This window comes from Somniosus microcephalus, chromosome 13 (assembly GCF_052327205.1).
Source record: "Somniosus microcephalus isolate GS21.2 chromosome 13, FLI_Smic_1.0, whole genome shotgun sequence".
Classification (NCBI taxonomy): domain Eukaryota; kingdom Metazoa; phylum Chordata; class Chondrichthyes; order Squaliformes; family Somniosidae; genus Somniosus; species Somniosus microcephalus.
The window spans coordinates 64,588,634-64,614,434 of NC_140999.1; positions in this window are offsets into that span (position 1 = coordinate 64,588,634).

Consider the following 25,801-nt stretch of genomic DNA (forward strand, 5'->3'; position numbering starts at 1 on the left):
CACTCCCTCAGTCCCCACTCCCTCAGCCCCCACTCCCTCAGTCCCCACTCCCTCAGTACCCACTCCCTCAGTGCCAACTCCCACAGTGCCCACTCCTTCAGTCCCACTCACTCAGTCCGGCTCCCTCATTGCCCACTCTCTCATTGCCCACTCCCTCATTTCCCACTCCCTCACTGCCAACTCCCCCAGTGCCACACCCTCAGGGCCACTCAATCAGTGCTCACACCTGACAGTGCCGACTCCCTAATTGCCCATGCCCCCAGTGCCCACTCCCACAGTCCCCACTCCCTCATTGCCCTCTCCCCCAGTGCCCACTCCCTCAGTGCCCACTCCCTTACTGCCCACTCCCTCAGTGCACACTCCCTCAGTGCACACTCCCTCAGTGCCCATTCCCCCAGTGCCCACTCCCCCAGGCCCACTCCCTCACTTCCATTCCCCCAGTGCCCACTCCCTTATTTCCATTCCCCCAGTGCCCAATCCCTCATAGCCCACTGCCCAGTGCCCACTCCCTCACTGCCCACTCTCTCACAGCCCACTCCCTCACTGCACACACCCTCGGTGCCCACTCACTCAGAGCACTTGCCCTCATTGCCCACTCCCTCAGTGCCAACACCCTCAGTCCCACTCCCTCAGTGCCCACACCCTCAGTGCCAATTGCTCAGTGCCCACTTCCTCTATCTCCGCTCCCCCTTCCACGCTCACTCACTGAGCACTCCAACAGCGCACACTCCCAGTGCCCACTCCCTCAGTGCCTACATAAGAGTTAGTGCCCTCTCCCCAGTGCCCACTCCCCAGTGCCCTCTCCCCATTGCCCACAACCCAGTGCCCACTCCCTCAGTGCCCACTCCCTCTGTCCCACTCCCACAGTGCCAACTCCTGCAGTGCCACACCTCACTTCATGCCCACTCCCGCAGTGCCCACTCCCACAGTGTCCCCTCCCATAGTTTCCAATCCCCCAGTGCCCACTCCACCAGTGCCCACACCTGACTTAGTGCCCACTCCCTCAGTGCCCCCTGCCTCAGAACCCACAAACCCAGTACCCACCAACCCAGTGCCCACTCCCGCAGATCCCATTCTCTCAGTGCCCACTCCCTCTGTGCCCACCCTCTCAGAGCACACTCTCACAGTGCCCGCTCCATCAGTGCCCACTGCCTCAGTACCCACTGCCTCAGTGCCCAGTCCCACATTGCTCACTCCCCCAATGCCCACTCCCTCTCTGCCCACTCCCACATTGCCCATTCCCCGCTGCCCAATCCCTCACTGCCCACTCCCTCAGTGCCCAATCCTTCAATGCCCACTCCCCCATTGCCCACTCCCCCATTGCCCACTCCCCCATTGCCCACTAACACACTGCCCACTCTCTCACTGCCTATTCCCTCACTGCCCACTCCCTCAGTCCCACTCCCTCACTGCCCACTCCCTCTGTCCCACTCCCTCAAGCCCACTCCCTCAGTCCCACTCCCTCATTCCAACACCTTCATGCGCACCTCCTCAGTTCCAAACCCTCAGCCCCCACCCTCTCAGACCCCATCGCTCAGTCCCCACTCCCTCACTGCCCACTCTGCCAGTGTCCACTCCCTCACTGCACACTCCCTCAGTCCCACTCCATCAGTCCCACAACCACGTGCCCACTTCCTCAGTGCCCACTCCCTCAGTGTCCACTCCCTCAGTCCCCACTCCCTCAGTGCCCACTTCCTAACTGCCCACTCCCTCACTGCCAACTCTCTCCAAACCCACTCCCTCAGTGCCCACTCCCTCTGTGCCCACTCCCTCATTGCCCACTCCCCCAGTGCCCTCTCCCTCACTGCCCACTCCCTCACTGCCCACTCCCTCACTGCCCACTCCCTCACTGCTGGCTCCCTCAGTTCCACTCCCTCAGTCACACTACCTTGTGCCCACTGCCTCAGTGCCCACACCCTTAGTCACGCTCCCTCAGTCCCCACAACCTCAGTACCCACTGCCTTATTTCCCACTCTCTCACTGCCCACTCCCTCCATGCCCACTCCCTCCATGCACACACCCTCAGTCTCACTCCCTCAGTCCCCAAAACCTCAGTACCCACTGCCTTAATACCCACTCGCTCACTGCCCACTCCCTTAGTGCCCACTCCCTCAGTATCACACCCTCAGTCACCACTGACTTAGACCCACTCCCTCAGTCCCCACTCCCTCAGTCCCCATTCCCTGAGTATCCACACCCTCACTACCCACACCCTCAGTGCCCACTTCCTCAGTGCCCACTCCCTCAGTGCCAACTCCCTCAGTCCCACTCCCGCAGTGCCAACTCCCTCAGCGCCACACATCTCTTATTGCCCACTCCCCCAGTGCCCACTCCCACATTGTGACTTCCCACAGTGTGCACTCCCCCACTGACCACTCCACCAGTACCCACAGCTGACCTCGTGCCCTCTCTCTCAGAGTCCCTTGCCTCAGTACCCACAAACCCAGTATCAACCAACCCAGTGCCCACTCCTTCACTGCCCACCCCCTCAGTCCCACTCCCTCAAGCCCACTCCCTCATGACCTCACACTCAGTCCCCAAACCCTAAGCCCCACTCTCACAGATCCATCTCCCTCAGTCCCCACTCCCTCAGTGTCCACTCCCTCACTCCCCACTCACTCATTGCCCACTCCCTCAGTGCCCACTCCCTCAGTGCCCATTCTCCCAGTTCCAAATTTCCCAGTGCCCACTCACTCACTGACCACTCCCCTAGTGCCCACTCACTCACTGCCCACTCCCCAGTGCCCACTCCCTCACTGTACACTCCCTCAGTCCCACTCCATCAATCCCACTCCAACAGTCCCTCACCCAGGTGCCCACTCCCACATGCCCACTCCCTCCGTGCCTGCTCCCTCAGTGCCCACTCCCTCTGGGCCCACTCCCCCAGCCCCAACTCCCCAAGAGGCCACACCCCAAGTGCCCACTCCCTCCCTACCCAGTCCCTCACTGCCCACTCATCCAGTGCCCTCTCCCTCACTGCCCACTCCCTCACTGCCCACTCCCTCACTTCCCACTCCCTCAATTCCACTCCCTCAGTCACACTACCTCGTGCCCACTGCCTCAGTGCCCACACCCTCAGTCCCACTCCCAGTCCCCACAACCTCCGTACCCACTGCTTTATTCCGCACTCCCTCACTGCACACTCCCTCCATGGCCACTCCCTCCATGCCCACACCATCAGTCCCACTCCCTCACTGCCCACTCCCTCACTGCCAACTCCCTAACTTCCCACTCCCTCAGTTCCACTCCCTCAGTCACACTACCTCGTGCCCACTGTCTCTGTGCCCACACACTCAGTCCCACTCCCGCAGTATCACTCCCTCAGTCACCACTGACTTAGCCCCGCTCCCTCAGTCCCCACTCCCTGAGTACCCACACCCTCAGTGCCCACTCCCTCTGTGCCCACTCCTTCAGTGCCCATTCCCTCAGTGCCCACTCCCTCAGTCCCACTCCCACAGTGACAATTCACTCAGTGCCGCACCACACTTAGTGCCCACTCCCCCAGTGCCCACTCCCACAATGTCCCCTCCCACAGTGTCCACTCCCCCAGTGCCCACTCCACCAGTTCCCACACCTGATTTAGTGCCAAATCCCTCATTGCCCCCTGCCTCAGAACCCACAAACCCAGTAACCACCAACCCAGTGCCCACTCTCTCATTGCCCACTCACTCAGTGCCCAGTCCCTCAGTGCCCACTGCCTCAGTGCCCGCTTCCACAGTGCCTGCTCACTCAATGCCCACTGCCTCAGTGCCCAGTCCCACATTGCCCACTCCCGAAGTGCCAACACCCTCAGTTCCACTCCCTCATTGCCCACTCCCTCACTGCCCACTCTGACAGTGCCCACTCACTCAGTGCCCTCTCTCTCAGTGCCCCCTCCCTCAGTGACCTTTCCCTAAGTGCCCACTCCCTCACTGCCCACACCCTCACTGCCCACTAGCACAGAGCTGACACATGATGTAGAGCCCAACCACCCAGTGCCCACTCCCACACTCCCAACACCCTCAGTCCCACTCCCTCCGTGCCCAAGCCCTTAGTGCCTCTTGCTCAGTACCCACTCCCTCAGTTCCCACTCCTTCAGTGCCCGCTCCCTCATGTCGCTGCTCTCTCAGTGCCAAGTACCTCATTGCCCTCTCTCTCACTGCCCACTCCCACAGTGCCCACTCTCTCAGTCCCCTCTCTCTCAGTGCCCTCTCCCTGAGTGAGCACACCCAAAGTGCCCACTCCCTCAGTGCCCTCAACTGACTTAGTGCCCAGACCCCAGAGCCAACTCCCCCAGTGCCCACTACCTCACTGCCCACTCCCCCAGTGCCCACTGACCCAGTGTCCAATCACTCACTGCCCACTCGCCCAGTGCTCACACCTGAAGTAGTGCCCAACCCCCAGTGCCCAATCACTCAGTGCCCACTCCCTCAGTGCCCACTCCCCCAGTGCCCACTCCCCCAGTGCCCATTCACTCACTGCCAACTTCCCCAGTGCCCACTCCCCCGTGCCTAATCCCTCACTGCCCACTCCCTCACTGCCCACTCCCTCACTGCCCACTCCCTCAGTGCCCACTCCCCCAGTGCCGCCTCCCTCACTGCTCACTCCCTCACAGCCCACTCCCTCACTGCCCACTCCCTCACTGCCCACTCGCCCAGTGCTCACACCTGACTTAGTGCCCACTCACCCAGTGCCCTCTCCCTCAGTGACCACTCTCTCAGTGCCCACTCCCCCGTTGCCCTCTCCCCAGTGCCCACTTCCTTACTACCCACTGCCAACTCCTTCACTGCCGACTCCCTCAGTCCCACTCCCTTACTGCCCACTCCCTCAGTCCCACTCTCTCACTGCCCACTCCTTCAGTCCCACTCCCTCATGCCCATTTCCTCAGTCCCACTCGCTCATTCCAACTCCCTTTTGTCCATTCCTCAGACTCCACTCCCTCAGTCCCCATTACGTCAGTGCCCCCTCCCTCACTGCCCACTCCCTCATTGCCCACTCCCTCAGTGCCCACTCCCTCATTGCCCACTCCCTCTGTGCCAACATCCTCAGTCCCACTCCCTCAGTGCCCACACCCTCAGTGCCACTCATTCAGTACCCACGCCCTCTGTCCCTGCTCCCACATGTCCATGCTCACTCACTGACCATTCCAACAGTGCCCACTCCCAGTGCCCACTCCCTCAGTGCCCACAACAGAATTAGTGCCCTCTCCCCCAGTGCCCACTCCCTCAGTGCCGCAACTCACAGTGTTCACTCCCCCAGTGCCCATTCCACCAGTGCCCACAGCTGACTTAGTGCCCATTGCCTCATGCACCCTGCCTCAGATCACAAAAACCCAGTACCCACCAACCCCGTGCCCACCCGCTCACTGCCCACTCTCTCAGTGCCCACTCCCTCAGTGCCCACTCCCTCAGGGCACATTCCCACAGTGCCAGCTCCCTCAGTGCCCACTGCCTCAGTGCCCACTGCCTCAGTGCCCAGTCCAACATAGCCCACTCCTGCAGTGCCAACACCCTCAGTCCCACTCACTCATTGCCCAAACCCTCAGTGCCAGTTGCTCAGTACCTACTACCACAGTGCCCACTCCTTCAGTGCCTGCTCCCTCATGTCCCTGCTCTGTCAGTGCCAACTCCCTCACTGCCTGCCCCTCACTGCCCACTCCCACAGTTCCCACTCTCTCAGTGCCCTCTATCTCAGTGCCCCCTCCCTCAGTGACCAATCCCAAAGTGCACACTCCCTCAGTGCCCACAACTGACTTAGTGCCCATAGCCCCAGTGCCCACTCGCTCACTGCCCACTCACTCACTGCCCACTCTCTCACTGCCCACACACTCACTGCCCACTCATCCAGTGCTCACAATTGACGTAGTGGCCAATCCCCCAGTGCCCAATCCCTCAGTGCCCACTCCTTCAATGCCCACTCCCCCAGTGCCACTCACTCAGTACTCACTCCCTCAGTGCCCACTCATTCATAGCCCGCTCCCTCATGTCCCTGGACTCGCAGTGCCATCTCCCTCACTGCCCAATTCCACAGCGCCCACTTTCTCAGTGCCCTCTCTCTCAGTGCCCCCTCCCTCACTGCCCACTCCCTCACTGCCCACGCCCTCACTGCCAACTCGCCCGTGCTCACACCTGACGTATTGTCCAATCTCCCAGTGCCCAATCCCTCACTGCCCACTCCTTCACTGCCCACTCCCTCACTGCTCACTCCCTCACTGCCCAACTACCAGTGCCCATTCCCCCAGCGTTCACTCCCTCAGTGCCCACTCCCTCAATGCCCACTCCCCCAGTTCTCACTCCCCCAGTGCCCACTGCATCACTGCCCACTGCATCACGGCCCACTCCCCAGTACCCACTCTCTCACTGCCCACTCCCTCACTGTACACTCCCTCAGTGCCCACTCCCTCAGTGACCACTCCATCATTGCCCTCTACGTCAGTGCCAACACCCTCAGTCCCACTCCCTCAGTCCCCACACCCTCAGTGCCACTCACTCAGTACCCACTGCCTCTGACCCCGCTCCCTCACGTCCACGCTCACCCACTGACCACTCTGACAGTGCCAAATCCCAGTGCCGACTCCCTTAGTGCCCACAACAGCCTTAGTGCCCTCTACCCAGTGCCCACAACCTCAGTGCTCACTCCCTCACTGCCCACTCCCCAGTGCCCACTCCCCCATTCCTAATCCCTCAGAGCACACTCCCTCACTGCACACTCCCTCACTGCCCACTCCCTCACTGCCCACTCGCCCAGTGCTCACACCTGACTTAGTGCCCACTCCCCATTTTCCCTCTCCCTCAGTGCCCACTCTTTCAATGCCCACTCCCCCAGTGCCAACTTACCTAGTGCCCAATCCTTCACTCCCCACTCACTCACTGCCCTTTCCCTCACTGCCCACTCCCTCAGTGCATAGTCCCTCAGTGCACACTCCCTCACTGCCCATTCCCACACTGCCCACTCCCTCATGTCCATTCCCTCAGTCCCACTCCCTCATGCCCACTCTTTCAGTCCCACTCCCTCATTCCAATTCACTCGTGCCCACTCTCTCAGTCCCCAATCCCTGAATCCCAAATCCCTCAGACTCCACTCCCTCAGTCCCCACTTCGTCAGTGCCCATTCCATCACTGCCCACTCCCTCAGTGCCCATTCCCTCAGTGCCCACTCTCCCAGTGCCCACTCCCCCAGTGCACCCTCCCTCACTGCCCACTCCACCAGTGCCCACTCCCTCACTGCCCACTCCCACAGTGCCCACACCCTCACTCCCTCACTGCCCACTCCCCAAGTGCCCACTCGCTCACTGCCCACTCCCTCAGTCCCACTCCCTCGTGCCCACTCCCTCACTGCCCAATCTCTCAGTGCCCACTCCCTCAGTCACCCGTACCTTCACTGCCCAGTCCCTCAATGACCACACCTCACTGCCCACTCACTCACTATCCACTCCATCAGCGCCCACTCCCTCGGTGCCCTCTCCCTTACTGCCCACTCCCTCACTGCCCATTCACTCAGTCCCCACACCCACAGTGCCCGCTCATTCTGTCCCCACTCCCTTAGTCCCCGCTCCCACAATGCACGCTCCCTCAGTGCCCGCTCCCTCAGTGCCCACTCCCTCAGTGCCCAATCACTCAGTCTCACTCCCTCAGTCCCACTCCCTTAGTCACACTCCCTCAGTCCCCACTCCATCAGGCCCACTTCCTCAGTCCCCGTACCCTTGGGCCCCACTCACTCATGCCTCGCACCCTCAGTGCCCACTCCCACAGTGCCCACTCCCTCAGTGCCCACTCCCACAGTGCCCACTCCCTCAGTGCCCAATCCCTCAATGCCCACTCCCTCAGTACGCACTCCCTTAGTGCCCACTCCCTCAGTCTCTGCTCCCTCAGAACCCACTGACCAATCCCACACTGCCCGCTCCCTCAGTCCCCGCTCCCTCAGTCCCCACACACACAGTCCCCAGTCCCTCAATGCACAGTCCCTCAGTGCCCACTTCCTCAATGACCACTCCCTCAGTACGCACTCCTTAGTGCCCACTCCCTCAGTCCCTGCTCCCTCAGACCCCACTCCCATACTGCCCAATCCCGCAGTGCCCACACCCTCACTGCCTACTCCCTCACTGCCCACTCCCTTACTGCTCACTCCCTCACTGTCCACTCCCTCAGTTCCCACTCCCGCAGTACCCAATCCCTCAGTGCCCCCTACCTCAGTGACCACTCCCTCAGTGCCCACTCCCTCAGTGTCCACTCCCTCAGTATCCACTCCCTCTATGCCCACTGCCTAATTGCCCACTCCCTCACTGCCCACTCCCACACTGCCCTCTCACTCAGTCCCCGTTCCCTCAGTGCCCACTCCCTCAGTCCCACTCCCCCAGTGGCCACAACCTCAGTGCCCACTGGATCAGTGCCCCCTCCCTCACTGCCTACTCCCTCCCTGCCCACTCCATCAATGCCCACTCCGTCACTGCCCACTCCCTCAGTGCCCACTCACTCAGTGCCCACTCCCTCACTACCCTTCCCCTCACTGCCCACTACCTCAGTGCCTGCTTCATCAGTGCCCACACCCTCACTGCCTACTCCCTCATTGCCCACTCCCTTACTGCTCACTCCCTCACTGCCCACTCCCTCAGTTCCCTCTCCCGCAGCACCCAATCCCTCAGTGCCCCCTACCTCAGTGACCACTCCCTCAGTGTCCACTCCCTCAGTGTCCAATCCCTCTGTGCCCACTGGCTAATTGCCCACTCCCTCACTGCCCACTCCCTCACTGCCCTCTCCCTCAGTCCCCACTCCCTCAGTGCCCACTCCTTCAGTCCCACTCCCCCAGTGGCCACATCTTCAGTGCCCACTGGATCAGTGCCCCCTCCCTCACTGCCTACTCTCTCCCTGCCCACTCCCTCAATGCCCACTCCGTCACTGCCCACTCCCTCAGTGCCCACTCATTCAGTGCCCGCTCCTTCACTGCCCACTCCCTCAGTGCCCTCTCCCTCACTGCCCACTCCCTCAGTGCCCAAACCCAGTTCCCAGCCCTCACTTCCCACTCCCTCACTGCCCTTCCTCTCACTGCCCGCTCCCTCAATGCCTGCTTCCTCAGTGCCTGCTCCCTCTGGGCCCACTCCCCCAGTGCCTGCTCCCTCAGTGCCCACTCACCCAGTGCCGACTCCCTCAATGCCCACTCCCCCGTGCCTTAATCCTTCAATGACCCCCCCAGTGCCCACTCCCTCAGAGCCCAAACCTGACAGTGCCCACTCACCCAGTGCCCACTCCCACACAGCCCAATCCCCCAATGCCCACATATGACTTAGTGCCCAGTACCCCAGTGCCACTCACCGAGCGGACACTCCCTCAGTGCCCACTCAATCAGTGCCCACTCCCCCAGTGCCCACTCCCCCAGTGACCACTCCCCCGTGCCCACTGCCCCTGTGCCAATCCCTCAGTGCCCACTCTCTCAGTGCCCACTCCCCCAGTGCCCACTCCTTCAATGACCACTTCCGCAGTGCCTACTCCCTCAGCGCCCACACCTGACTAGTACCCATTCACCCAGTACCCACTCCCACAGTGCTGACTCACTAAATGCCTCACTCCGACAGTGCCCAATCCCCCAATGCCCACATCTGACTTAGTGCCCAGTCCCTCAGTGCCAACTCATGGAGTGCCCACTCCCTCAGTGAAGACACACTCAGTGCCCACTGCCCCCAGTGACAACTCTCCCAGTGCCCACTCACCCTGTGCCCACTTCCTCAGTGCCCACTCCCTCAGTGGCCACTCTCTCAGTGCCAACACCCTCACTGCCATATCCCCCAGTGCCTGATCCGTCAGTGCCCACTCCCCCAGTGTCCACACACAAAGTGTCCACTCCCCCAATGCCCACTCCCCCAGTGCCCACAAACTCAGTGCCCACTCACTCTGTGCCCTCTCCCCCATTGACAACTCCCCCAGTGCCCACTCCCCCAGTGTCCAATCCCCCAGTGCCCACTCCCCCAGTGTCCAATCCCCCAGTGTCCAAAACTGCATAAGTGCCCAATCCCCCAGAGCCCACTCCCCCATGGCCCACTCCTTCAGTGCCCACGACCTTACTGCCCACTCCCTCATGGCCCAATCACACAGTGCCAGCTCACTCAATGCACACTCCCCCAGGACCCACTTCCCCGTGCCCACTCCCCAGTGTCCATTCCCCCAGTGTCTGCACCTGACTTAATGTCCAATCCCCCAGTGCCCACTCCCTCATTGACCATTCCCTCAGTGCCCACTCCCTCACTGCCCACTCCTGCAGTGCCCACAACCTCAGTGCCCTCTCCCCCTAAGCACACTCACCCAGTGCCCACTCCATCACTGTCCACTCCCTCAGTGCCCACTTCGTCAGTGCCCACTGCCTCAGTGCCCTCTCCCTCTGATCTCACTCTCTCAGTGCCAACTCACGCAATGCCCGCTCCCTCAGTACCCGCTCCCTCATTCGCCCTCCCCCACTGCCCACTCCCCCACTGCCCACACCCTCACTGCCCACTCCCACACTGCCCACCCCCTCACTGACCACTTCCTCACTGCCCACTCCCTCAGTGCCCACTCTCTCAGTGCCTGCTCCCCCAGTGCCCACTCCCACAGTGCCCACTACCACAGTGCCCAATCCACCAGTGTCCATTCCCACAGTGACTTCTCCCACAGTGCCCACAACTGACTTAGTGCCCACTCCCCGAATGCCCTCTCCCTCAGTCCCACTCCCTCACTGCCTGCACTCTCAGAGCCAACTCCCTCAGTCCCACTCCCCCAGTGTCCACACCCTCAGGGCCAACTCGCTCAGTGCCCACTCCCTCACTACCCACTCCCTCACTGCCCACTCCCACGGTGCCCAATTCCTCACTGCCCACTCCCTCACTGCCCACTCCCACAGTGCCCACTCCTTCACTGCCCACTCCCTCACTGCCCATTCACTCACTGCCCACTCGCTCAGTCTCACTCCCACAGTGCCCACTCCCTCACTGCCCACTCCCTCACTACCCACTCCATCAGTTCCACTCCTTAACTGCCCACTCCCTCAGTACCCACTCACACAGTGCCCACTCCCTCACTATCCACTCCCTCAGTGCCCACTCACACAGTGTCCCCTCTCACAGTGTCCACTCCCCCAGGGCCCATTCCACCAGTGCCCACACCTGACTTAGTGCCCATTGCCTCAGTGCACCCTGCCTCAGAACACAAAAACCCAGTACCCACCAATCCCGTGCCCACTCCGTCACTGCCCACTCTCTCAGTGCCCATTCCCTCAGTGTCCACTCCCTCAGGGCACGTTCCCACAGTGCCAGCTCCCTCAGTGCCCACTGCCTCAGTGCCCAGTCCCACATAGCCCACTCCTGCAGTGCCAACATCGTCAGTCCCACTCACTCATTGCCCAAACCCTCAGTGCCAGTTGCTCAGTACCTACTACCTCAGTGCCCACTCCTTCAGTGCCCGCTCCCTCATGTCCCTGCTCTGTCAGTGCCAGCTCCCTCACAGCCTGCCCCTCATTGCCCACTCCCACATTTCCCACTCTCTCAGTGCCCTCTATCTCACTGCCCACTCCCTCACTGCCCACTCTCTCACTGCCCACACCCTCACTTCCCACTCATCCAGTGCTCACAACTGACGTAGTGGCCAATCCCCCAGTGCCCAATCCCTCAGTGCCCACTCCTTCAATGCCCATTCCCCAGTGCCACTCGCTCAGTACTCACTCCCTCAGTGCCCACTCCTTCAGTGCCCGCTCCCTCATGTCCCTGGACTCGCAGTGCCAACTCCCTCACTGCCCCTCCCTCACTGCCCAATTCCACAGTGCCCACCTTCTCAGTGCCCTCTCTCTCAGTGCCCCCTCCCTCACTGCCCACTCCCTCACTGCCCACACCTTCACTGCCCACTCGCCCAGTGCTCACAACTGACGTAGTGCCCAATCTCCCAGTGCCCAATCCCTCACTGCCCACTCCTTCACTGCCCACTCCCTCACTGCCCACCCCCTCACTGCCCAACTACCAGTGCCCATTCCCCCAGTGTGCACTCCCTCAGTGCCCACTCCCTCAGTGCCCACTCCCCCAGTTCTCACTCCCCCAGTGCCCACTGCATCACTGCCCACTGCATCACTGCCCACACCCCTGTACCCACTACCTCACTGCCCACTCCCTCACTGCACACTCCCTCAGTGCCCACTCCCTCAGTGACCACTCCATCATTGCCCTCTACCTCAGTGCTAAAACCCTCAGTCCCTCTCCCTCGGTGCCCACACCCTCAGTGCCACTCACTCAGTGCCCATTGCCTCTGACCTCGCTCCCTCACATCCACACTCACTCACTGACCACTCTGACAGTGCCAAATCCCAGTGCCCACCCCTAGTGCCCACAACAGTCTTAGTGCCCTCTACCCAGTGCCAGCAACCTCAGTGCTCACTCCCTCACTGCCCACTCCCCAGTGCCCACTCCCCCATTCCTAATCCCTCAGAGCACACACCATCAGTGCCCACTCCCTCACTCCACACTCCCTCACTGCACACTCCTCCACTGCCCACTCCCTCACTGCCCACTCGCCCAGTGCTCACACCTGATTAAGTGCCCACTCCCCCTGTGCCCACTCCCTCAGTGCCCACTCCTTCAATGCCCACTCGCCCGTGCCAACTTATCTAGTGCCCAATCCTTCACTGCCCACTCACTCACTGCCATTTCCATCACTGCCCACTCCCTCAGTGCATAGTCCCTCAGTGCACACTCCCTCACTGCCCATTCCCACACTGCCCACTCCCTCATGTCCGTTCCTTCAGTCCCACTCCCTCATGCCCACTCTCTCAGTCCCACTCCCTCATTCCAGTTCCCTCGTGCCCACTCTCTCAGTCCCCAAACCCTCAATCCCAAATCCCTCAGACTCCACTCCCTCAGTCCCCACTTCGTCAGTGCCCATTCCCTCAGTGCCCACTCTCCCAGTGCCCACTCCCCCAGTGCGCCCTCCCTCAGTTCCCACTGCCGCAGTACCCAATCCCTCAGTGACCCCTACCTCAGTGACCACTCCCTCAGTGCCCACTCCCTCAGTCCCCACTCACTCAGTGCCTGCTCCCTCACTGCCCACTCTCTCAGTCCCACTCCTACAATGACCACTCCCTCAGTGTGCAGTCCTCCAGTTCCACTCCCCCTTCGCACACTCAATCAGTGACCATTCACTCAGTGAACACTCACCCAGTATCCACTCTCAAAGTGCCCACTCCCTCATTGCCTACTCCCTCAGAGCACATTCCCTTACAGTCCAATCCCTCACTGCCCACTCCCTCACTGCCCAATCCCCACTGCCCCCTCCCTCAGTGCTCACTGCATCAATGCCCACTCCCACAGTGCGGACTCCCACAGTGCCCACTCCCTCATGCCCAGTCTCTTACTGCCCACTCCCTGAGTCACACTCCCTAACTGCCCACTCCCTCAGTACCCACTCACACCGTGCCCACTCCCTCACTATCCATTCCCTCAGAGCCCACTCCCTCAGTGCCCACTCCTTCAGTGCCCATTCCCTCAGTGCCTGCTCCCTCAGTCCCGGCTCACTCAGTCCACACTCCCTCAGTCCCCACTCCCACACTGCACACTCTCTCCATGCCCACTCCCTCAGTGCCCACTCCTTCAGTGCCCATCCCCTCAGTGCCTGCTCCCTCAGTCCCGGCTCACTCATACCCCACTCCCTCTGTCCCCACTCCCACACTGCACACTCTCTCCATGCCCTCTCCCTCAGTGCCCACTTCCTCACTGTTCACTCCCTCAATGCCCACTCTCTCACTCCCCACTCCCTCAGACCCCAATCCCTAACAGCCCAATCACTCAGTCACTACTCCCTACGTCCCCACTCCGTCAGTACCCAATCCCTCATTGCCCACTCTCAATGACCACTCCCTCTGTACCCACTCCCTCATTGCCCACACCATCATTGCCCACTCCCTCAGTGCCCTCTCCCCCAGTGACGACACCCTCAGTGCCCACTCGCTCAGTGCCCACTCCCTCAATTGCCACTCTGCCAGTTACCATACACTCAGTGTCCACTCCCTCAGTGCCCACTCCCTCACTGCCCACTCGCTCACTGCCCACTAACACAGTGCCCACTCCCACAGTGCCCACTCTCTCAGTGCCCACTCCTTCTGTGCCCATTCCCTCAGTGCCCACTCCCTCAGTCCCCGCTCCCTCAGTACCAGCTCCCTCTGTCCCCACTCACTCATTCACCAATCCCACAGTCCACACTCCCTCAGTGCCCACTCCCTCAGTGCCCACACCTGACTTGTACCCACTGACCCAGTTCCACTCCCCTGGTGCCCACTCTTCCAGTGCCCACTCACCCAGTGCCCACACTCTCATTGTCCACTGCCCCACTGCACACTCCCTTACTGCCCACACCCTCACTGCCCACACCCTCACTGCCCACTCCCTCACAACCCACTCCCTCAGTCTCACTCTGTCACTGCCCACTCCCAATGTGCCCACTCCTTCAGTGCCCACTTCCTCAGTGCCCACACACTCACTGCCCACTCCCTCACTGCCCACACCATCAGTGCCCACTCCCTCAGTCCCCGCTCCCTCAGTACCAGCTCCCTCAGTCCCCACTCACTCATTCACCAATCCCACAGTCCCCACTCCCTCAGTGCCCACTCCTTCAGTGCCCACAGCTGACTTGTGCTCACTCCCCCAGGTTCACTCCCCCGTTCCCCACTCACCCAGTGCCCACTCACCCAGTGCCCACACCCTCAATGTCCACTGCCCCACTGCACACTCCCTTACTGCCCACACCCTCACTGCCCACTCCCTCACTATCCACTCCCTCAGTCCCACTCGCTCACTGCCCACACACTCAGTGCCCACTCAATCAGTGCCCACTCCCTCACTTGCCACACCCTCAGTCCCTCTCTCTCAGAGCCCACTCCCACAGTGCCCACTCCCTCACTGTCCACTTCCTCAGTGCCCACTCCCTCAGCACCCAATCCCTCAGTGCCCACTCCCTCAGTCACCACTCCCTCACTCCACGCTCCCTCAGTCCCCACACCCTCATTCTTCATTCCCTCAGTCCCCACTTCCTCACTGCCCACTCCCTCAGTCCCCACTCCCTAAGTCCCCACTCACTCAGTGCCCACCCCCTCATTGCCCACTCCCTCATTGCCCACTCCCTCAGTATCCACACCCTCATTGCCCAATCCCTCATTGCCCAATCCCTCATTACCCATTCCCTCAGTACCCACACACTCATTGCCCACTCCCTCATTGCCCACTCCCTCAATGCCCTCTCCCCAGTGCCGACACCCTCAGTGCTCACTTGCATTAATGACCACTCCATCATTCCCACTCCCTCAGTGCCCACTCCCTCAGTGCCCACTCGATCAGTGCCCATTCCTTCACTTCCGACTCCCTCAGTGCCCACTCCCTCAGTGCCCACTACCTCAGTGCCCACTCCCTCACTGCCCACCCCCTCATATCCCACTCCCACAGTGCCCAATCCCTCATTCCCACTCCCTCACTGACCACTCCCACAGTGCCCACACCCTCACTGCCCACTCAATCACTGCCCACTCCCTCATATCCCACTCCCACAGAGCCCAATCCCTCAGTCTCACTCCCTCAGTCCCACACCCTCGCTGCCAACTCCCTCACTGCCCACTCCCTGTGTCCCACTCCCTAACTGCCCACTCCTTCAGTGCCCACTCACTCAGTCCCCACTCCCACACTGCACACTCCCTCCATGCCCTCTCCCTCAATGCCCACTCCCTCACTTTCCACTGCCTCTGTACCCACTCCCTCAGTGCCCACTCCCTCACCCCCACTCCCCCAGTGCAAACACCTTCAGTGCCCACTCCCTCACTTCCCACTCCCTCACTTCTCACTCCCTCAGTGCCCACTCCCTCAGTGCCCACTCCCTCAGTACCCACTTGCTCACTGCCCCGTTTGTCAGTGCTTTCTCCCACAGAGTCCACTGGCTCAGTGCCCACTCCCTCAGTGCCCACTCCCTCAGTGCCACTCCCTCAGTGCCCAAACCTGACTTAGTGCCCACTCCCCCATTTCCAATCCCCCATTGCCCACTACCTCAGTGCCCACTCCCTCATATCCCGCACCCACATTGCCCAATCCCTCATTGCCCACTCCCTCAGTGCCACTCCATCAGTGCCCACACCTGACTTAGTGCCCACTCCCCCAGTGTCCACTCCCCATGTGCTCAGGCCTGAATATTTCCCTCTCCCCAGTTCCCACTCACCCAGTGCCCACTCACCCAGTGCCCTCTCACCCAATACCCACTTACCCAGTGCCCAATGTCCATTCCCCCAGTGCCCACTTCCCCAGCACCCATTCCCTCACTGCCCATTCCCTCACCACCACAGCCTCAGTGCTCACTCCCTCAGTGTCCACTCCATCAGTCCCACTCCCCCAGTGCACACACCCTCAATGTAGTCTCCCTCACTTCCCACTCCCTCACTTCCCACTCCCTCACTTGCCATTCCCTCAGTGCGCACACCCTCAGTGCCCACACTTCAGTGCCCACTCGCACAGTGCCCACTCCCCCAGTTCCACTCCCCCAGTGCCCACTCACTCAGTGACCACTCACTCAGTGACCACTCACCCAGTGACCACTCACCCAGTGCCCACTCCCTCACTGTCCATTCCCCACTTCCCACTCCCTCACTGCCCACTGCATCAATGCCCACTCCCACAGTGCCGACTCCCACAGTGCCCACTCCCTCATGCCCAGTCCCTTACTGCCCACTCCCTGAGTCACACTCCCTAACTGCCCACTCCCTCAGTCCTGGCTCACTCAGTCCACACTCCCTCAGTCCCCACTACCTCATACCCCACTCCCTCAGTCCCCACTCACACACTGCACACTCTCTCCATGTCCTCTCCCTCAGTGCCCACTTCCTCACTGCTCCCTCCCTCAACGCCCCATCCCTCACTCACCCATTCCCTCAGACCCCAATCCCTCACTGCCCAATCCCTCATTGCCCAATCCCTAATTCCCCACTCCGTCAGTGCCCAATCCCTCATTGCACATTCTGAATGCCCACTCCCTCTGTACCCACTCCCTCATTGCCCACTCCCTCATTGCCCACTCCCTCAGTGCCCTCTCCCCAGTGACGACACCCTCAGTGACCACTTGCTCAGTGCCCACCCCCTCATTTCCCACTCCCTCAGTGCCCACTCGCTCAGTGCCCACTCCCTCAATTGCCACGCCATCAGTTACCATATGCTCAGTGTCCACTCCATCAGTGCCCACTCCCTCACTGCCCACTCCCTCACTGCCCACTACCACAGTGCCCACTCCCACAGTGCCCACTCTCTCAGTGCCCACTCCTTCTGTGCCCATTCCCTCAGTACCAGCTCCCTCAGTCGCCACTCACTCATTCACCAATCGCACAGTCCCCTCTCCCTCAGTGCCCACTCCCTCAGTGCCCACATCTGACTTGTACCCACTCGCCCAGTTCCACTCCCCTGGTGCCCACTCTCCCAGTGCCCACTCACCCAGTGCCCACACCCTCATTGTCCAATGGCCCACTGCACACTCCCTTACTGCTCACACCCTCACTGCCCACTCCCTCACTTCCAACTCCCTCAGTCCCACTCCGTCACTGCCCACTCCCAAAGTACCCACTCCTTCAGTGCCCACTCCCGCAGTGCCCACACACTCACTGCCCACTCCATCACTGCCCACACCCTCAGTGCCCACTCGCTCAGTGCCCACTCCCTCACTTCCCACTCCCTGAGTCCCTCTCTCACTGCCCACTCCCACAGTGCCCACTCCATCACTGCCCACTCCCTCAGTGCCCACTCACTAAGTGCCCATTCCCTCAGTGCCCGCTCACTCAGTCACCGCTCCCTCACTCCTCGCTCCCTCAGTCCCCACTCCCTCATTCTCCACTCCCTCAGTCCCCACTCCCACACCACACTCCCTCCATGCCCTCTCCCTCAATGTCCACTTACTCACTGCACACTCCCTCAATGCCCACTCCCTCAGTCCCCATTCCCTCAGTCCCCACTTCCTCAGTGCCCAGTCCCTCATTGCCCACTCCCTCAGTACCCACACCCTCATTGCCCAATCCATCATTGCCCACTCCTGATTACCCATTCCCTCAGTACCCACACACTCATTGCCCACTCCCTCATTGCCCACTCCCTCAGTGCCCTCTCCCCAGTGCCGACACCCTCAGTGCTCACTTGCATTAATGCCCACTCCATCATTCCCACTCCCTCAGTGCCCACTCCCTCAGTGCCCACTCCCTCAGTGCCCACTCGATCAGTGCTCATACCTTCACTTCCAACTGCCTCAGTGCCCACTCCCTCAGTGCCCACTCGACCACTGCCCATTCCTTCACTTCCGACTCCCTCAGTGCCCACTCCCTCAGTGCCCACTACCTCAGTTCCCAATCCCTCACTGCCCACTCCCTCACTGCCCACTCCCTCATATCCCACTCCCACAGTGCCCAATCCCTCATTCCCACTCCCTCACTGCCCACTCCCTCACTGCCCACTCCCTCATATCCCACTCCCACAGTGCCCAATCCCTCATTCGCACTCCCTCACTGACCACTCCTACAGTGCCCACACCCTCACTGCCCACTCAATCACTGCCACTCCCTCATATCCCACTCCCACAGTGCCCAATCCCTCAGTCCCACTCCCTCACTGCCTTCTGCCTGATTCCCACTCCTTCACTGTCCACTCGTTCAGTCTCACTCCCTCAGTCCCACACCCTCACTGCTCACTCCCTTAATGCCCACTCCCTGAGTCCCACTCCCTAACTGCCCACTCCCTCAGTGCCCACTCACTCAGTCCCCACTCCCACACTGCACACTCCCTCCATGCCCTCTCCCTCAATGCCCACTTCCTCACTGCACACGCCCTCAATGCCCACTCCCTCAATCACCGTTCCCTCAGTACCCACTCCCATACTGCCCACTCCCACAGTGCCCACTCCCACAACTGCCCACACCCTCAGTGCCCACTCCCTCAATGCCCACTCCCTCAGTGCCCAAATCTGTCTTAGTGCCCACTCACCCCTTTCTCATCCCCCGTTGCCAACTACCTCAGTGCCCACTCCCTCATATCCCACTCCCACATTGCCCAATCCCTCATTGCCCACTCCCTCAGTGCCACTCCATCTGTGCCCACACCTGACTTAGTGCCCACTCCCCCAGTGTCCACTCCCCATGTGCTCACACCTGAATATTTCCCACTCCCCAGTGCCCACTCACACAGTGCCCTCTCTCCCAGTGCCCTCTCAGCCAATACCCACTCACCCACTGCCTATTGTCCACTCCCCCAGTGCCCACTTCCCCAGTACCCACTCCTTCACTGCCCACTCCCTCACCCCCACAGCCTCAGTGCTCACTCCCTCAGTGTCCACTCCATAAGTCACATTCCCCCAGTGCACACACCCTCAGTGCACTATCCCTCACTTCCCACTCCCTCACTTCCCACTCCCTCACTTCCCATTCCCTCAGTGCCCATACTGTCAGTGCCCACACTTCAGTGCCCACTCGCACAGTGCCCACCGCCCCAGTTTCACTCCCCCAGTGCCCACTCAATCAGTGACCACTCACTCAGTGACCACTCACCCAGTGACCACTCACCCAGTGCCCACTCGCACAGTGCCCACTCCCCCAGTGCACACTCCCTTACAGCCCACTCCCTCACTGCACACTGCATCAATGCCGAGTCCCACAGTGCCCACTCCTTCAGTGCCCAGTCCCTCAGTCCCACTTCCTCAGTGCCCACTCCCTCAGTGCCCACTCCCTCAGTCCCACTCCCTCAGCCCCCACTCCCTCAGCCCCCACTCCCTCAGTCCCCACTCACTCAGTGCCTGCTCCCTCACTGCCCACTCTCTCAGTCCCACTCCCACAATGCCCACTCCCTCAGTGTGTAGTCCCCCAGTTCCACTCCCCCCTTGCACACTCACTCAGTGACCACTCACTCAGTGAACACTCAGCCAATGCCAACTCTCAAAGTGCCCACTCCCTCATTGCCCACTCCCCCAGAGCACACTCCCTTACAGTCCAATCCCTCACTGCCCACTCCCTCACTGCCCATTCCCCACTTCCCACTCCATCACTGCCCACTGCATCAATGCCCACTCCCACAGTACCAACTCCCACAGTGCCCACTCCCTCAGTGCCCAGTCCCTTACTGTCCACTTCCTGAGTCCCACTCCCTCAGCCCCTCAATTGCCACTCCATCAGTTACCATACGCTCAGTGTCTGTCATGGGGCCGTGCATTCACAGGGCCATTTTGCTAGGGTTTCGGTAGTGGACCCAAGCGCAGGAAACCTATCCAAGGAGTCGAGACCGGGTAGAACTCGAAAGATGCTTCCTTGAGATTCGAGAACACAGAAACAGGTTAACACCCGAAAGGAGATTCACTTGAGACTCGAAAACACAGAGACATGGTAACACTCGAAAGGAGATTCAGCTGAGACTCGAAAACACAGAGAGACTCGAGCACGCCAGAGACACAGCAAGAGCTGTTACTTGCAGGCAGGTGAACCCAGGCCTGAGCATAGGGGACAGGAAACAGGAATCTTAAATACAGGCCAGAGTGGTCACGTGACACAATTATTCAAATGAGACACAGGAGACCAATACAATAATAATACACAGGTGAGGCCAGAGGCACAGAGAGAAGACAAGGACAAACCCGAACAACTTTATTCATTCTCTGCCTTGCTCTCTGTGCTGCTGGTTCAAGCTGCAGCAGAGTGGAAAATGGTGGTCTCCTTGACCAGGGAGAGGAGGAGAAGGAGAAACATCAGACCACCACTACCACAACATCATCATCAACTACAACTGAGGTGCCTGGAGAGAGAGGACAGAGGAGAGGAGAGGGAAAGAGGAGGCCAACACCTACCAGAGGGGAGGCTTTTCCACCACTGCCTCCCCAAATTGGCCTCCATTCCAGGAGAGGGAGAGAGGGGAGAGAAGCAGCAATCAACACCCACCATCAACTGCTTGGAAGGAGGGAAGGATAACATCTTCTACTGAACATCTGCAGGTGGGTGTCATTTGGTGCATTCTCCAAAAGACTTTGTATTATAGGTGGGGGGAGGAAAGAAGACTGGCCGGAACACTGAGGGGTGTCTGTGTGTGTGTGTGGCTCTTGTAGTATACTAGGCCACACACAACACTAATAAGCAACCCTTCTATTGCCTTGCCTGGGACAGCTGGTGCTGCCTAGGTGAAGTCTTTAAATCAATTAATACATCGTTAAGACCTGGTGTAGGACTGAGCCTGGGCAATCTCCAGCTTTCCCAGGCGAAGATATCTTCTCCCCCTGCCAGAAGAACACCATTCAGAGACTTTGTTTTCCATCGGAGAGTGCACCCCTGCCGACACCCACCCACCCACTATCCTGAGTGGCAACCCTGCTCTTGCGGCCTCCCTCCTTCCCACCCACCCCTCTCTCTCTTTGTCTCTCTCTGCTCTCTCTCTCAAGAGGCACCTCCATTAATCTTTTTATTATTTGCCACTTGAGCAGAGGGGAGAAGGCCCCTCTCACAATTCCTATCAATAAGGGGAGAGGTGTGCCTTTAATTTAACAGCTCCCTCTGCTCAAGGGAGGACTTTAAAAAAAAACGGAGGCCATTAACACCTTAAGGCCTGTGACTTGGAGTGGGTGTAGCTCTTTATAAAAAAACACTCCATAATGGCGTCTATTTCTTCGCCGGTGGCGGGGCCGGCTAGGTCATATGTGGTGGTGGCAGCCACAGCCAAGGCTGCTCCCGCTGCTTCTGTCATGCCGTCACCTTTCTCTTTAATAACGAAAAAGCTTGGGGTGAAGAGCTACACCCACCCCACAATGACAATTGAGGCATGTGTAAAGGCCATGGCTGGGGTTGTCGGCCCTTCAGCCATCCTCACTGCCTCAAAAATGTACGGGAAGGCTGTGTTCTTCCTGAGGTCGGAGCGGGCGGTGTCCCTGGCCATCACCAAGGGGCTCACTGTGGGCGGGACCTTCCTGCCGGTGGACCCCTCCAGGCCACCGCGCAGAGGGTGGTTATTTCCAACCTCCCGCCCTTTGTTCCTGGTGAGCTCCTCCTCCCCCACCTACGCCAACTCGGGGAGGTGAGGTCGGGGATTACATCCATCCTGCTCGGCTTCCGGGAGGCCAGCCTTCACCATGTTTTCTCCTTCGGGTGCCAGCTTTTTATCCAGCTGGCGCAGGAGGAGGACACCGACGGGGCTTTCGTCGCCCTCCATGAGGGGACCGTCTATCGCATCTTCTGGACGTCGGACGGTGTGCGGTGCCACGCCTGCAAGGAGGTGGGGCACATCAGAAAAAACTGCCCCACCTCCAAGGCCACCACATCGTCTGGCATGGCCGAGGCTGGCGCCGCCGCCGCTCCTCCCCCCGGATCTGTCCGCGCGTCGCGAGCCACTGATGCGCAGTCGATGTCGGAGGCTGATGACACCAAGGCCTCCGGCGGGGGGGAGGGAGCACGTCCGGGCAGACGGAAGGTGTGGCAAAAGACAAAACACCTCAGGGTGGGTCCCCCCGCGGAGGGCCGGCCCTTAAACTTAGAGCCCCTGACACCTGCGCTCCTTGCAGAGTTGGTCGGGGCAGACGAGGGCGGGAGGGGCCTCATGCCCGAGCCTGTGGCCGCAACCGCCGTAGCAGAAACGTCGATACCTGTGGCCGGGCTCGGGCCCGAGGAACCCGACAAACCTGCTCCGCCGGAGGGAGCAGAGGAGGAGGCCCCTGCAGACATGGAGGTCTCCCTCGCTCCCTCCACGCTAAAAAGAAGGCACGACCCCCTGGAAGAGGAGGACGACCGGGAGGAGGAAGGTCCCTCCGAGCAGGGGGAGTCGTCACCCGCCGCGGGTACTGCGCCCCCCCCCCACTGACACCATCACCAGCGATCGGCGGGGGCCACCTGTCCCTCGGGAGGCTGAGGCAGGTGGGTCTGTCCAGCACGTGCCTCCCGGGGATGGGGACGAGACCCTGCCCGTGGGGGGGATCGCGGAACAACCCGCGGTGGAAATAGATATACTTTCTGTGCCGTTACCCCTCGCCGGGTCGGGCGGCCTGGGGTCTGGGTCGGGCGAGTTCGGGGAAAATGAGCTCGCCCAATATGACCCGGACATTTCCCAAGGGCTGCTCGACCTGGTCGAGGTTTCAGTTGAAAACACCCCATCTGCTGGGTCGGAGTCCGGTGGCGGGGAAGGGGGAGGCCCTCTGATTGTGTCTCCAGTGCCGGACGACCTGGAGGAATTCGGATTTGTTTTCTCTCCGATTTCTCCAGTCGTTCTGGCGTCTGGGGCGGAGGGGGTCTCTGGACCGCTGCCGTCTCCTGGCCCGGCGCTCCCGGAGGAGACCACGGAGGAATCCTCTGCCACCGATCCTGGGGGTGGGATCCGGGCAGAGGCAGGGCCGGCTGGTGCGGCTGAGCCATTCGCTCCGCACTGCGCGACGGACAGGTCGGCCGCTGGTGGCGACCCCCCGGAGGAGGACGGGGACTCGGTGATGGGCGCGGAGGACAATTCGGACTCCATCGCCGATGAGGCAATGGATGACCTCGTGCCCCTCGTCGCGTCTCCCCTCATCCCCGTCAGGGAAATCCGGGATTTTATGGCTGCATGCCAGGTTCGTCAAAATAAGACCCGGCTGGCCCTCGACAGGTGGTCGGAGCTGGCGCTGCTAATCGGGTCGGTCCGCACCGCCGTCAAAATCATGGGCGCGTACCAGGACGTGAGCCCGTTCGAGCTGTGTCAGATCAGGTCCTTCCTCACTGGGAAGCTGAGGGAGTGGCGGTCGACTAGCTGCTGCGCTCCCTCCCCCCGTTAGGTGTAGGTAGAGGTTGCACTATGCATCTGATATGAAGATAACCATAGCCAGCCTCATCATCAACGGCAGCAGGGAGGCTCGCTGCAGATTTAATAACCTTTCGGTCCTTCGGGACGGAAAGTATGCGGTGTGCTTCCTGCAAGAAACCCACAGTGTTCCGGGAGATGAGGCCACGTGGCTCCTGGAGTGGCAAGGAGCGGTCAGCATGAGTCACCTCTCCAATGTTTCCAGCGGGGTGGCTATCTTGCTGGCCCCGCATATTCAGCTGGAGATTTTGGGGGTCAAGGAGCATGTGCCGGGTCACTTGCTCCAGGTCACTGTTCGCTTGGGGGGCGTGCCGCTCCATCTAGTGAACGTGTATGCGCCTCAGGCCGGTGTGCAGCAAGTGTGCTTCTTTGAAGAAGTGTCCGCTCTTCTGGGCTCCATCGATGCGGGCGAGTGCGTCATCCTCGGGGGGGATTTTAACTGCACCCTCGAGGCGAGGGACCGTTCGGCCCCCCAGCGATGCCCAGCGGCGATGGAGAAGTTGAGGGACCTGGTCGGGTCCTTCGAGGTCTGGAGGAGGATGGTCCAGAATCGACCGCCTTTATAATTCCCGGGCGTACGTCTCCTGCGTTCCGGCGGCTTCCATGCGGCCGGTGCCGTGCACAGACCACCACCTGGTGTGGGCGGAGCTCGTTCCGCTGCGCGCGCGGGGTGGGGTCCGCGTACTGGTATTTTAACAACCTGCTGCTGGAGGACGCGCAGTTCCAGGATTCGTTTCGTCGGTTTTGGGCCGACTGGAGTAGGAAGCGGGGGGGCTTCCCCTTCTTGAGGTTATGGTGGGACATGGGCAAGGCTCACATCCGTCTCTTCTGTCATGAGTACGCGAAGGGGTCGACCAAGGGGCGGGAGGCCCGGGTCGGGCGGTTGGAGAAGGAGGTGCTCGAACTGGAGTCCCGTCTCGGTCAAGTCGTCGAGGACCCGGCCCTGTGGAAGGTGTACGAAGAGAAGAAGGGCGTGCTGAAGGACCTGCAGCTCGTCGGGTCCCGAGGCGCGTACGTGAGGTCGCGGATCCAGCTCCTGCGGGAATAAAGACGGGGTTCCATAAGCAGCTCTTGGGTCTGCTGGCCGACGACGGATCTCTGGTCTCGGATCCGGAGGGAATCAGCGTGGAGGCCCGTGCCTATTACATGGCTCTGTACTCTTTGGATCCGTCCAGCGAGGATGCGCACAGAGTTTTGTGGGAGGACCTGCCGAAGGTTGGCCTGGAGGGCGCCAAAAAAATGGACGCTCCTCTGAATCTGGAGGAGCTGGCCGGTGCCCTCCACCAGCTCTCCAGGGGAAAGCCCCGGTGCTGGACGGGCTGACCGTGGAGTTCCACAGGGCGTTCTGGGACGTCTTGGGGGTCGACTATGCACGGGTCCTGGGGGAAAGTTTGGCGACCGGGGAGATGCCCCTCTCTTGGCGCAGGGCGGTTATTGTCCTGCTGCCTAAGAAGGGCGATCTCCACCTCCTTAAGAACTGGCGCCCGGTCTCCCTCCTCAGCACGGACTACAAAATTTTTGCCAGGGCCATGTCTGCTCGCCTTGGCGCCGTGCTGGCCCACATGATCCACCCCGACCAGTCCTACACGATCCCGGGCCGGACCATCCACGATAACCTCCATCTGGTCCGGGACCTGGTCCACCATTCCCAGAGGGCTGGTCTGTCGGTCGCCTTCCTTTCCCTGGATCAGGAGAAGGCGTTCGACAGGGTAGATCATGAGTATCTCTTCAGGACTCTGTGCGCATTCGGGTTTGGGATGCATTTTGTCACCCGGATCCGACTTCTGTACGCTGCCGCAGAGTGTCTGATTAAAGTTAACGGGTCCTTGACGGCACCCCTTCGCTTCGGGAGGGGGGTGCGTCAGGGATGCCGCATGTCCGGCCAGTTATACGCCGTTTGCGTAGAGCCTTTCCTGCGCCTCTTGCGGAAGAGGTTGACGGGACTGGCTCTGCAAGGGCCGGGCGTGGAGGTGATCCTCTCGGCTTACGCCGATGACGTGCTCCTCACAATCACGGATCCTGCTG